General features: G+C 44.9%; 1 protein-coding gene across 4 annotated transcripts in view; it reads right to left on the reverse strand.

Moving 5' to 3' along the window:
* TAOK3 (TAO kinase 3) overlaps positions 1 to 12,304 on the reverse strand; it is a 74,515-nt gene extending 62,211 nt beyond the window's left edge. For all 4 annotated transcript variants that reach the window (XM_088176311.1, XM_088176313.1, XM_014894604.2 and 1 more), the window contains exons 1-2: positions 12,176 to 12,304; positions 11,476 to 11,538 (exon numbers count right to left, since the gene is read on the reverse strand). The gene's annotated coding sequence lies outside the window, so the exon portion shown is untranslated. The remainder of the gene's footprint in view (positions 1 to 11,475; positions 11,539 to 12,175) is intronic.
* Between the last annotated feature and the right edge of the window lie 2,019 nt (positions 12,305 to 14,323).

Raw genomic sequence — 14,323 nt, forward strand, 5'->3', positions numbered from 1 at the left:
CATGCACTTGACCTAAGGATTGCTGAGTTTTGGTGGCATTTAATCACGTCAATATGGGGGGAAAAGAGGCAGGGAGCCAGGAAAACATCACTGTGTGCCTTCAGAAAACTTGTTATTTTTAACACTGCAGTTTAAGATCAGCAACCCTGAAGCAAAATGGTCAGAACATTTTCTTCCACCGGTGTTGACAGCACACCAAGAGCTTTCAGAGGGGGAGTATTTTAGGCCAGTGCAGCAAAACAGAGATCCCAGGAAGGAAAGCTCACCCACTGTGGCAAAAACCAGCATAAGAAGGGTGAGTTTATTCATCCATTATGCTGAGGAGCTTAAAATAGAAACATTCTATATGTCTCACCTCGGGCCAGGATGAACAACTGAACAGAACTGAATCACTGTTACAGCAAATGACTGGAAAACACTGATGGAAACTGAGGCTGTCTTCTGCCTCTCCCTCCAAATCAGGAAAAAGTCCTTGCTGAATGTTTTTACAACGAGGGAACAAAATCAGATCCATTATTTTTCCTTTTTTTTTTTTTTTTTTCTTTAATTAAGCTGGAGAAACAGAGGCTGATGTAAAAAGCCTCACTTCTCCCTACAATTCCTACTATGCCTCTATCCTTACCCACAGATGCACAGCTGCAAAAACCAACAGCAGATAGAGACACTTGGGAAATGCATTACACCCAGTCTTGCAGCTTTGGAGGTTTAAAAAAAAATTAAAAATCTTTAATGAATGAAACTGGGGAGAAGAACTCATGTGTTTAGTGCTTCTTGGTATGAAAAAAACCCACAACTCTTTAAAACAGTAACTGAAAGATTAATTTACCAAACACTCTGATGAACAAGAAAAAAACAAAATTCACATTCAAAACGAAGTATTCTGAAGCTAAAAAAATACCCAGCCAGCTGCAAATCCCACCTTATGCAGGCAGGCAGAAGTGCTTTGCAGTCCACCTCCCTAAGCAGACACACACTCACTTCCTTCTTCATTGCAACATCAGAGGCTCTACCCGATGCTAACAAGCCACAAAGTCCTGCCCACAACTTAAAGTCACGCCCCAGTAATTACATAAAATAAGCTCTAAGTACAAGAGGTTAAAAAAAAAAAATCTATTTACTCAGCTTCAGTTTTAATTCCAAAATATTTTGACTTGTTGTAAAATAGAAAAGCAATTTTCATTTGAGGTTTGCTTCCTCCACCCAGATGTCTCATTAACTCTTTTTTTTCCTCCAATCTCACTGTAGAATATCAGCACATTCATTTATCTCAATGCTATGCCAATACAGGGACCAAACCCCTGAACATGCAACCTCTTAAGGACATTTTGTGTTTGATCTTCACTTTTTGTACATAGAACACAAAGGATGATAGTAATAGCAAGTGGAAGAGAGGGGAAAAAAAGGAAATGTAGAATAATGTAAAATTAAAACTCAGTTGTGCAGATGTTCCACTCAAAGGTGGTCCAAGACATCTTCCAAAACCTTTGCAAACTCCCAATAAAAAGGCAAAGCGTTCTCCCCTGACGTGACCAAAAAAAAGGCAGCACACAAATTCCTGAACAAGAAAACCCCTGTACACTGCATACAGGTTTTCCCCTGAGAAGACAGAATTGATCATGTGACAGTTTCTGGAAACAAAACTTCGAAAAGAATACATTTTGTTCTATTGGTGCCCTGACACCAAAAAGACCAACAAAGACATTCCAGGAGAAAAGGCTCCAGTCCCCGGAGCTGGGATCATCCTGCTCCAGGAGGGAACAATACCTGCTGGGCACAGCAGCCTGGCAGGGTGTGGACATCCCCAAACAGGAACCAAAACCTTCCCCAGTGCACACACACGCAGCTCCCTGGCCACCTCTTACCACCACCTTTTGCTCTTTGGTGCTTCAATCCCCTGCATTTTAAAACCCAAGGTGCCCAGCACACCTGGCCCAGCAGTCCCTTCACCACTGAGACAAGAAGCTTTGGGAGGTTTCTTCACTCCCTGCTCAGCTGGGCAGGCAGATTCTGCCCCACATCCCCCTGCTACAAACAGCAGCACAAAGCCTTGTGGTTCTGCCACATCAGCACTCACAAGTTCCTCCTGCCAGGGTGAGTGGGAACTCTTCACCTCCACCATCCCTGGCAGCTCGCAGGCTGCTGGAATGCAGAGGACACAGCACACGGAGGGGGTTTCATCCTGCCCCCCCCCTCCTCAGCCTTTCCGAGTTCCTCGTTTATGGATGATGACACCAATTAAGCATCCCCTTTGTTCAGAGACACAGATGATAAATATGAAAGTTTCTGACTTCCTCTCTCCACGCCCTCGAGGCTCTCACCCACAACCTCGCTGACAGCAGCTGTGAACGCTCTCTGGATGGGGAGGCCCTGCCACCAGGAGCCAAAAGCTCTTTAAACCGAGATGTTTTATTCTTTAAACACCCACCACAAATTCCCTGCATGGCTTTGGAAGCCAGGTGGGCTTAGCAGTGCTCAGAAAGGCTTCTCTTGTGCTGTTTTACCGTTTACTCAAAATAATGATCTTCCCGAATCAAAAAAACAAACTCTCCACATTTGTGTTAATGAAATAGTCTGTTTGCAGACGATGAACATAAATTGGTGCTTCCTTTTCTAACTTTAGGACCTTGGTTACATACTGCAAGTAATTCTCACACTTAAAACAACAAATAGGATTTAATATTACAAAGTAACTTTTCATCTTCACTGATTCCTGTCACATGAGGCCATGGCCTAACATTTTAATAAGCCATTGTATATCTGAAATATGAAATACAACTTCATGTTTGGGAGTACCTGTATCATCATCTAGTCAATACTGCCAGTGCCTCAATACAAACATTCTGCTCAGGATTTTCCCCCACTTTTAAGGCAGGGATACATGTCTATGTAGATTATAAAACACTGAGCAATGAACATACAGCAAATTGTGCCAGCCTTTCAGAAAAGCCTCTCCTCGGTTAAATCTGAATACAAAAAACCTTAAAAAAAAAACAGGTGAAAGTAATACAAAGCATCAAAATTTGGATTCCTAAAAAAAGTACTTCAAATAAATAAAACCCAGTGAAAGGAGGGAGTGCTAACAACGACTTGAATCTTCTCCAGGTCAACCCAAATGCTGCCATGCCCAAGAAATAGAAAGTGAAACTCATTAATTTACTCATTAACTAAAATCCAACAGTGGCATGGGAGAGGTTTTGTTTGGTTTATTTTATATATTTTTTTAGAAAAATATTCGCAGTGTAAATCAGCAGAAGTTTGTACCATCATCCTCATCCTTTGTCTGTACCTATCTCCACATCTCTGGTTTTGCTACCCCTGGTAATTTCACAGCTGGATCGGTTTGGTAATCTGAACCATCCTCTGGCAGCACAAAAATTTGTGCCAACCCAACTCAGTGGGAGAAAGGAGAGGTAGAATCACATTTGGTTTTGATTCAGCACTAAAATCAGCTCAAAATTAATATTAATTTGCAGACTCATGATTTTAAATTCACTATTTAAATTCACAACCAATCCATTTCCTGCTCCCTGATCCCTACCTCCTCCAGCCCTGTGTTTCAGTAGGAATCCAAGTTTCTATTTTTCTTTCAGTCAATACACTTCCAATCTGCCAAGACAAAGAAAACAACTTTTGTATATAATAATAAAGAGATGAAACTGTAAAGATAAATAAAACTGTCTGGATTTGGACCTCCAGCTGTCAAGGTTGCATCTTGACTTTCAAGTGAGTGCAAATTTTAAGAAAGTTATTAAAGTTTAGTAAGGTATGATTGCTAATGACTAACAAGGTTACTTGGTTAGGGAAATTAACACTGGTATCTAGCTTTCCCAAAAATGGAGATTTTGCCTTTCCTTGCATACTTATGTTATTATAATGTGGTCAGAGGGGAAAAAATTCTGATAGTATATTTAGAAAGTATCTATCAAATTAATTTAAAAAGCCACAACATGAGCATTCACACAAAAGACCTTAGCTTGAAGATCACCAGATCTAAGAGGTTTTTAATAGTTGGTTTACACCTTTTAATACTAAAACTTCTGTTGTCTAACACATTTTTTAAGATTTTGGTTTTTTTGATGTTCAATTTACAAAGCGAAAGCAGGGCAAATTCCGAGTTAGGCGGGCACAGAGGAGAAACTCAGCTGATTATACAGCATTTCTTTTGGCATGAAGGTGCTAAGGGCTCACTAGTGGCAGAATAAGTCATCATCACGATGCTGAACTGCCAAAATTCACTGAGGCTACGGCATGACCTGCATGCAAAGCCAGCCGTGAAATCGCAGCGAAGCGCTGCCGGCAGCTCCAGCATCCCTGCATATGCTCCAGTTCTGCTCCACTTCTGCTCCAGAGCCCTGGAATTGCAGCCTGGATCCAGGGGTAATTGCAGGTGAAGCCAGGGAACAGCCACTATCAGAGCTTCGGCTATTAAGGCTCCTTAATGAATGGTCTAACAATAAGCCAGGCTTAACCAGTTCTCTCATTGCAGGACCTTAACCATAATAAACCCCTTGAACATTCCTACAGTGTTTTCCAAAGATCTTACAGCATGAGGCTCCTAACTGTGCTCTCACAGCCTGTGAGGCAGGTATTAGTCAGCCTTTTTTTTTTTTTTTTTCCATTTAAGTACAGATAAAAAGCAAGGCAGAAAGCTGGCAAACAACTTCCCTGTGGATACACAGCTGACTAGTGGCATACAGAATCCAGATCTTCCAGATTCCAGCCCTGTCATCAGCCAAAAGGCCATCATTAGGAGGAAAGAAATTAGTCTGGTCTTATAAATAGCATTTGAATATAAGCCTTGCTAAAATATTTGCAAGGAGTTGACCTTAAACACCAGCAGAGCTGCACTGGTAGCCTGGGGCTCCAAGCACCAGCTTGCACAGCACTGGGACTGGGATCCCATCCCTCTGCCTCCCTGGATGTCTCCAGAGCCTGGATCCAGCACAAACTGTCCAACAGATCAGACCACAGCCTCATCTGACCACCCCCGGTTTGGGCTCAGCATATCCAAAAATGTAAGACTGCTCTAAAAATATAAAAATACACAGGTAGGCAGGAAAAAGCAAATTAACAACAAGCCTGAGTCAGCAACTTTCTCCCGCTTTCAGGCACCAAGTCAGACTGGCAGAAATCTCCCTGTAACACAAGAATTGGAACCCTGCAATGGAGAAAGGTGCCCAGCACACCTAAAATCTGGAGCACTTGTCCAAGTTAATCATTCAAACTGCTCAGACTGCATTATCACACATTTATCTGTAATTTCTGCAGGTCTCGAATGCCTGAGTGAGATATATTTTGATTTATGGCATTTCCATATGGCACTACAAAGAAGCAGATCTTTTTCTGAACTACAGCTTCAATACCTGCAGCACGTCTAACTCCTGGGCTACAACTCCAGCAGCAAAATACTAAGCCAAATACTGATTTTTGCAACAAAAACCCTCTTATGTTTCCTTCTGTAAGAGTCTAACTTCATTTGAAGTAATGTACTTTCTAGTAAGGCAACTCGATGATACCAAGTGGAAAACTACAAAAGCAGAGTTAAAGCAAAAAAAAAAAAAGAAAAATAAGACTTTGTGTAACAACATAGTAATTCCTGTAGTTACTCATTTATTCTGGTTTTAGGTACCTGTCTTTCTCCCTCCCACCCATGTGGGCCATGCCCAAGTGCTGAATACACAACCTCTAAACCACAGCAGGAGCTCTCAGTCCAAGGGAGAGCTGGAAATGGAAAATTTGTTATCTTCTGTGGGGATCCTCTACACCACAGATAAAAAGCACACAAGAAATTTTGAGAAAAAGCTGCCTGAGTGGAACAACAAGTTGGAAGGCTTTTTTATTTCTATTCCTCACTTTAGCAGCTAACTCTTGTTACAGGCAAGAGAGCCATAAAATCCTATTTTTGGCTGTCTGCTTCCCAAATGACAGAAAACTCCTGACTCTGAGAACATGAACATCTCACACTGGAACTAAAGGCTCGTGTCTCTTAATGAAAAAACAGCAGAGAGAAAATTCCCAGTGTCCTGCCCAGGAAGACCAAACTCCCTGGACTATTATGCATTAAAGCACCACTGGGCTGTGGCACAGAGGATGAGACCTGACTCTCAGCAGAGCCTCTTTCCATCCCAGCTCACATTTAGGGCTCAATTATCTTATCTGCTCTGCCACTCGCATACTTTCCAGATAAGAAATGTTTTTCCCCTCTTTTGAAGAGCTAAAACTGACACCACTGCCAGTGTCAAGATTAGAAATGCTAGAAATTAAAATTCACTTAGGCTAATGCTTTTTTAAAAATACTTAATGTGCAGGCTAAGGCTGGGAATTAGAGTTAATTGAGATGCTGTGAGTTTTAATACCAGTAGGATGTTCCTCAAGGGGAAAGGGAGTGTGGTGCCCACTTCAGTTTCCTCACAGGGTTTAGGTCAACCATCAGTTCATTTCCAGTTGAGAAACTGCTCAAGAGTTGGGAGGGAGGGAGGGAAAAAAGCCTGTTTTCCTCTTCCAATCTATGACTAAGGATGAGGCAAGCAAAGGGAGGATCTAAGATCCTGAAGGCGATGGTTAACAAGAGGTCATTAGTTAATTCCCTCAAGGGTAGATATGACTTCCTTTTATTAAATAACAGCAGTTTTTAATGATGTCAAATATCTGTTGCCATTTTAAAGGAACACAGCATACTCAAACTTTACCTGAACCAGGCAGAATAAGCAGAGACACACAAGAAACTCTGAACTGAAAGGCAGATTGTCACTACCGAAGTAAGGAAGAAAAAAAGGCTCATTTGATTTTTATCCCAAAAATGTACATTATATATTCTTTCTTAATTGTGTATTTTTGGCCTAACAAAAGCAAATTTACCATACAGTCTGTTTTAATCAGTACCTTAAGATGTACAAATAAACCGAGTCATTAGAAAAAAAGACAAACACAAGCACCATTCTAAGGTTTAAATGACGTTTCTTGCTTAAATAATTTCTGAAAAAGTTTAATCGATTATGATTTATGACCAGCTATTAATTATCTGTACAAATACAGCACCTGAGAGCTTCAGTTACCCTGCAGCAAGACCCTACAGAGGCAGAGTAGAGGCGATGCCTGCTCTGGAGAGATTACAATCATCCAAAGATGAATTAAGAAACACAGGAGAGCACAAGGAAATAGGTGACTGGAATTTCTCTTCTTTGTAGCTGCACTTTAGTCCACTTTCCCTTGTGCACTGCAAGGACCAAGGTGTGTATTTGTTTCCTCTCCCTGCCTCAGTAAAAAAAAAATAACACTCCAGAAGTAACACAAAGACCAAAAAAAACCCCAAAACAAAACACACCAAAAAAATATCCCAAACACAGAAAAGAAGGTGTTTTGCAAAATAAGACCGGAAAAAAACTATTTACACATTTCAATACCTCTGCTTCCCATCTGAGAAAGTATTTATTTTTTTTTTCCCCAGGTTTTTTAAGCTGTCATCCCACAGAGCAAGGCTGTACCATAGTAAAAGGGCAGACACACAACTTTTGGAAGCGTTGTGTTGCCATTTAAAGGAATCCTTTGAAATTACCACACAACACAACAGTAGATCACCCAATACAAACCAACAGCCAGAGCTGTTTACAAGCTTTCTGCTCAGTGTTACACTGAAAACCCCAACCCTTTTTGCTGTGTAATAAATCAGTGCTCCACGTTTAACAATTTTCAGTGGTACCATATGCTACGTAGTCCCATATGTTCCATTACAAGGGAGAAAAACATCATCTCAACATGAATCATCACTGACTGTGTTCCTGTAAATCTGGCTTAAACACTCACAACGTTCAAGGGCAACCCTAAATAAATCTGCTCAATGTTATGCCAGATTCTGTGCAACAGAATCACAGCTCGCATATAAAAATTAGGGGAAAATGAGGTTTAATGTAGGAAGCGAGCACAGTCTTCATCTCTTTAAAAAACAGACTCACCACAACGTTTGGCACACATTTATCAGTTCCAATCTAATAATGACATCCTGCTCACAAAATGTTTGATGGTATCTGGTAGTCCCAACACCTTTCATCCTAAACTGTTTGATATGTGTGGAAATACACACACTGCATTCAAGATTCATTCCTCCCAGTGCCAGGTTCTGCACCACAGTGATTCTGGAGCACAGTTTGTAGAAAAGTAAACCCAAAGCAAACCCGTGTGTGTTTTAGACTCCAGGGGAATGCAGCTGGAAGTGTAAATGGTTTATCCTGCATTTTGGGTTAGCACTTCCACTCTCACAGTGACAATTTCTTAGGGAAGTACAAACAGATTTTTCTCTCATCCCAAAGATGTCACCTGCAGCACAAAACCAGCTCATCCCGGATCAAACTCATGGAACACCAAGGTCATCATCTGCCCTTCTTTTGAGGAATTTCTTGGGTTCTCAGGTAGCCCAGCATCATAATTAACAGTGAGAGCAGGAAGAGGTGCAGATGGAGGCCAGACTGGGAGAATGTCTCTACTTGAAATCCTTCAGTAGCCAAGGAGGGACCACGAGTGACCACACGCTCCCACGGAATGACTGGTGTCATTAAATTCTAAATCAACCAGAGTCCAGTTTGACCTAATATTCAGGGTGGGGAAAAAAGTAATTACATCAACATCAAGCTATTACCTGTCCAAGGGCATAAGTGCCTAGTTCATTAGCAACTCAGACAAACTTGTTTTGTAAGCTCCCTATATTAAATTTGAAATTTCCCTGCCCTTACAAATTAAACCAATGATTTGTGACACAAATGTGAGTATATAAACAAGAAATCTTCCAACCTGCTCAAATCCAATGTGTTCTTTGCCATCCTGAATAAGAACAAAGTTATTAGCCAATCTAATTTCAGTATTTAATTCATTTAAATAAATTAAAAAATAATTTTAAAACTAATACTAGCAGTACTCCAATTTTCTCAAATCTTAGAGCAAAACCTACTGATCTTTAAAAATATATCTTTTTCATATTTCCCACAAGATGTTAGAAGTGAATTCCCATGGTTTAGTTCTACAGAATAAAGGCAGCATGTCATGTTAGGAACACTGCTCTTTAATGCTGGAAGCGGGTCTTTATGAAAACTGAGAAATGCCACAGTGCCATTAATAACTCGGATATCCAACATCCTTCAGGAGCTCAAGAGATGGATGACCATGCCCAGTTAATTTACTTTAATTTCTATTTCAACTTTCCTCCTCATTAATGAGGAGCTGAGGCTCTCACAGATGAGAGTTCCTGGCACACAATGCCTATGATGACTCTTAAGTGATGCCCACCACACGATCACAAAGTCACAACCTGTGCTGCCCACGTAAAAATCACAGGAGAGATTTCCTTCTTTTTACTCAGAGGGAGCCCTAAATTTACCAGATCAATACCTTCTAAAACACACCTCACTCAGAAAATTAAAACAAAGCTGCCAGAGTGACTTCAGGGAGTGACAAAAAGACTGTCAGGGAAACTGACTGAGCTGCCCCTGGAAGAACTGATGACCAAGCAGGCACCAGGCAATTGCATCATGTTTATTACACAGCCAAGGGCGATCAGATCCTTCTGGTTTAATCAATGGCCTTCAAATGAGGAAGTAGTTTGAAAATAATAAGCATAAAACGAAATACTCTTTCGGGTTCACTTTTTGAATTTTTCCCTGATGTGTGAAAGCACGTCTACTAATAAAGCTGAGCACGTGCTGCAGCAGAATTTTATAGAAATCTACTTTGTGAATACCTTTGATGACAAAACTGCACTTTTATTCAAACTCAGTTTGCTGTAAATGCTGTGACTGAAGTGTAGAGAGGTTCTGTTAAAAGACTCTGAGTTCTGTCTTAAAACAAAAGATGCATTTCTTATTTAAAAACATTAACCTTAGACATCTTTTTTTGTGTAAAAGCAACAAATAAATTAAATTTAAAGTGTTCCACAAACACCTCCTTCCCTGGCATTTCTCATAACCTGGATGCTGCAGCATCTCACGAGGCTGCAGAACAACCTGGAACAAAAACCTGTAAGAGGAGAAAACAACGAGTCTGTGTTCCTGCTCCAAACTCACTGACCACTGCCCTGTCCCTGCTCCTCCTCTGCTCCCCAGCAGTCCAATAAACTCCGGCCCTGCTTCATACAAACAGGGTTTTTCCTTTAAAATAAGACAGCAGGTTACTCACAAGGAACAGAGCTCATTGCTGCAGAAAGTTTTCCCCATCCAGCAACACGTTATGGAAAATAAATCTAACAGTAAAACGCTGTTGATCCAAGAGCCACATTTAGAATGCACACAAGTAGAAATATCTCATCTTTAAAAGCTTTGACTTGCTAAGATCCTTTTTAACTGATAATGATGCAACAATGTAAAAGGGAAGTACTTACAGAGAATCACTGTAAGTAATACACACACACCAACAAGAATTAAGTTTGCAATCTGAAAGGCCTCGTACAGAGAAGGGTGGATGGAAACAACCCAGAGCTCAAGGTTTCCTCAAATCAGACGCCAGAGGAAGTTATATGATGAGTTGGACAGCAAATAAGAAATCTGGATTTGATAAATGAGACATTTATGTAGATAGGAACAGTCTGCAGCCTCACTGTGGGTGCATGAAAGAATCATCAGATATTTGTATGAAGCTCAGTGTTAAAAGAGACATTACAGACAGGTGTTTACATTTAAAACATGCCCTATATTGTTATATTAGCCCCTGAAAACACAAAAATAGCTGCCAACCAGAAATAGCCCAATTTTAAGCTCTTAGAGAGGAGGAGCATGGTGTATTATCTCTCTCCACGAACAATCCACTATCAACACAGAAACCCCAACACGTGTCCTCTCATAAATCTGGTATGGGATACATCAAAGTAATGACCACTGGCAAAACAAGCTGCATCACTGCCAGCACTGCAGCATTCTAAACATTTGCTAAAATATGCCAGCACACCTTGGGGAACAGACTGGAGCCCGCTTAAACAACACAAGCACCACAAACCACAGCCTGCTGTACCCAGCAACTTTAAATCATCCTAGGTTCTGTAGAACTACATCCACATGGATCCAGAACCCTGCTTCCACCTTCTTACATTGATCACTATCCACAAAGATGGACAGGGGGATTCCAAATCTTTCTAGCACAACCAGGGCCGGAATCAGCACTGCCTGCTTTGCTGTTTTTAAACAAACACGGAGCTGCTGCTGGACTGTGTGCGAGCCCAGCATTCCACACAGCTCCCAGAGCAGTGTCCCGCTGCCTTCTCCCCACCCTGGGGAGAAGAGCCCAGCTGGGGACAGCAAACCCAGCACCGAGCTGCTCAGTCCTGCCCAGGCTCAGCAAGTGACCAAGATGCTACCAGGGCTACTCAGTGGCTACTGAAGTTTAGAACTGCCGTAGCTGTAGGATTAGGGAATTCATTCCACTCACGTTCCTGGAGAAGGGGGGGTGAGGACACACGAGGAGATGTATTTATAAAAATTCTGAAGGCTTAGTACTTGCCTCGTGTCCTCCTTCCTTCTCCTTCCCACGCAAGTACGAGTGCTGCTCGATGGCATCCAGCACCTACAGCAAATCATTTCTCCGTGTCATTAAAAGGACAGAGACATCTGCTCGCACCAGACCTACGTCACTGCTTCCAACTCCGCTCAAAGCTAACAGAAACGCCGCTCCCTGCTCCCGTGAATCCAGCAGGTCACATTCCAGCTCCCGGATCCCGGGCTAATCCCAGCGGAGCAGCGCCGTGCTCCGAGCCGTGCCCGGCTCCAGGTGCAGGCAGCGGCCGCTCTCCTTCCTCTCCTCTCGCTCCCACCGGGGCGTTCCCGTCCGCTCGGGGCTGCTCCGCTGGAGCTCCCACTTCCACAGAGCTCCCGGGGACAGCTCCCGGCACTTGGGACAGAGGCAAGGAACGAGGGAGCGAAGGACGACGAGCAGGAAGGAGCGGCTCTTCCCCCAGCACGAGGTGCGGGGCAGCTGCCCCGGCCGGGCTCTCTCAGACCCCGCACTCGCTGTCCCGACCCCGAGCACCCCTGCCATGAGACACCCCGGGACAGCCTGCACCGAGCGCCCCGCGCCGCCGCAGCACCCACAAAGTGCCGCTACCAGCCCCAAGCGCGCTGCCAACCCCAGCGCTGCCCCCTGCCCTCCGCGCCCCGCCGGGACCCGCCTGTCAGCGGCGCCGCTCCCTCTGCCGGTGCCTCACCTGGTGCCGGCCGGCGGCAGCGGGCCACGTCCGCGGGGCCCGGGCGGGGAGGGACGAGGAGAAGGAGGAGGAGGAGAAGGAGAGAGGGACGGAGCGTGTCCGCCGGGCCGTGCCCGTCACCGCCGCTTCCTGCCCGGCCCCGCTCGGCGCTCGGCTCCTCCGCCTGGCAGCTCAGGCCGGGCCGCTGAGCGGCGCCGCCTCACGGAGCGCACCGCCCGCGCCATCGGCGCTCGATTGAGCCGCCTGCGCGGTGCCGCGGGCTGGGAGGGAGGGGGAGCGCCGGGATGGCGGTGTGGGGACGCTGCGAGAGCAGCTGTGACTGCGGGGCTGCCGGGGCTGCAGCGGCCTCGGCTGGGGGTGTTCGTGTCCGGGCTCAGGTGTGCGTGAGGGGTGTTAGGGTCCATAGTGGTCTCAGGTGTGTATGGGGCTGGTTGGGCTCGCAGCGGCTTCAGGTGCGTGTGTGAGGGGCTTAGGGTGGTTTCAGGAGGGGGAGGGCTATAGTAACCTCAGGTGTGTATCGGGGACGTACGGTCTGCAGTGGTCTCACGTATGAGGAATGGATGTTGAGGCCCATATCAGGCTCAGGTGTGTGTGTGGAGGGGTGTCAGGGCCCGTAGTTCAGAGGTGTTGTGTGTGTTTGTTACATTGGCAGGGTCTGTAGCGGTCTCGTGTGGGAGGGGGAGAGTTGGGGCCCACAACCAGCTCCTGAGTGAAAGGGCAGTGTTTGGGCCCAGTAAAAAGGCAGCTCTGAGTCTTCCGTCCCGTGCTGCAGGTGTTGGGGGAGCCCTGACAGGGACTGTGTGTGTGAAGAGGCCCCTGGTACCCAAACAGGAGCAGCTGTGATTTGGCAGCAAAGCCCCAAAGGAAAAGGAACTGTAGCAGGGATTGAGAACTCTGGGTTAAGAATTGCTCAGAACAGAGGCAGGATAAAATGAGTTCGTGCTTTTTCTGCCAGACTTGGTGGTTCCCCACACAAGAATCTAAACGCTTCGTAGTTGTATTTGTATTTGACAGGGGGGTAATTACTTCATTTTTCCAAATAAAACTGAAGGAGCAGAGCTTTATCTGCCAGTATCTTGTGCAGCCTCATTCTGCCAACTTGCTCCTGACAGCTGTTCCCCCTTCTTGGGCTTCTAGAACCGTCCTCAGAGAGCTGTGTGAAACCACAGGTACAGAAACCTGAGAGACCGGAGTCCCACGTGAAGAGTGTTGGTGTGTCCTGTGCCTCACAGGCCAAAGTACAATACCAGCACTTCTCATGGTAGTCGAGTAATTCCACACAGTCAGTTTCCTGTTTATAATCTGAGCTCCATAACCTTTTTTTTTTTTTGTCCCTCTGTTTCTTACAAGTGGAAAGAAGAGCACAGTGAGCACGACTCATCTGTCAGCAGCTCTGTGAAAAGCTGATGCTGAGCAAGCAGGAGGCAGAGATCTCTCCCCAAACTGAGCGTGTATAAAGTTCTGAGTGAGTTGTGATGAGAACAGCTCCGATGGAAGCACGAGCCAAGAACAACAGCTCGACAGGGAACTTTACACTTTCCCTGACAGCTCCTTGGGGCGGAGACAGTTAAGTTTCTGCGTTTGTAAGGGAAACATGGCATTCCTTAAAGCTGAGCCTCCTCCCTCGGGTTCCCACTGAATGCCTGAGAGATGACAGCAGAGGGTGTCTCCAGCAGGCTCCTATTAAACAGAAGGAATTAGCACGGAGGGAGCAACAGCGAGATCCCAGTTTTGACCACAGAATGAGCTAAAAAGCTTTGCACAGCAGCAGTTTGCAGGTTTTTTACCCACTGGCGGCACAGGGCTCCTGCTCAGGGGGTTCCTGTGCCCTCGAGTTGGTGCCTGCACCTGCCCGATGTGTGAAGGGCTGTGCTGGGAGGGCAGATCAGCTCCAAATAGAAAGTGCTGAGGCAGCAGTGAGGCAGGGCAGATGATCCTTGGGAGGGCAGCTGTGGTTCAGACACACTTGGAACTGGTTTGGTATCCCCAACAGCACAAACCCGGCTGGCAGGGCAGCTGGTGAGCCGAGTACGTGGACAGATGGAACAGATACAGACAGGAAATGGGGGAGAAAGGGGAAATATTCGTGTTTGTAAAGCTCCGAGGGGGCTCTGGTTAGTTCTTGAGTCCTGCAGTTCCATTTCCATT

The sequence above is a fragment of the Sturnus vulgaris genome, chromosome 19 (assembly GCF_052056855.1).
Source record: "Sturnus vulgaris isolate bStuVul1 chromosome 19, bStuVul1.hap1, whole genome shotgun sequence".
Taxonomy (NCBI): Eukaryota; Metazoa; Chordata; class Aves; order Passeriformes; family Sturnidae; genus Sturnus; species Sturnus vulgaris.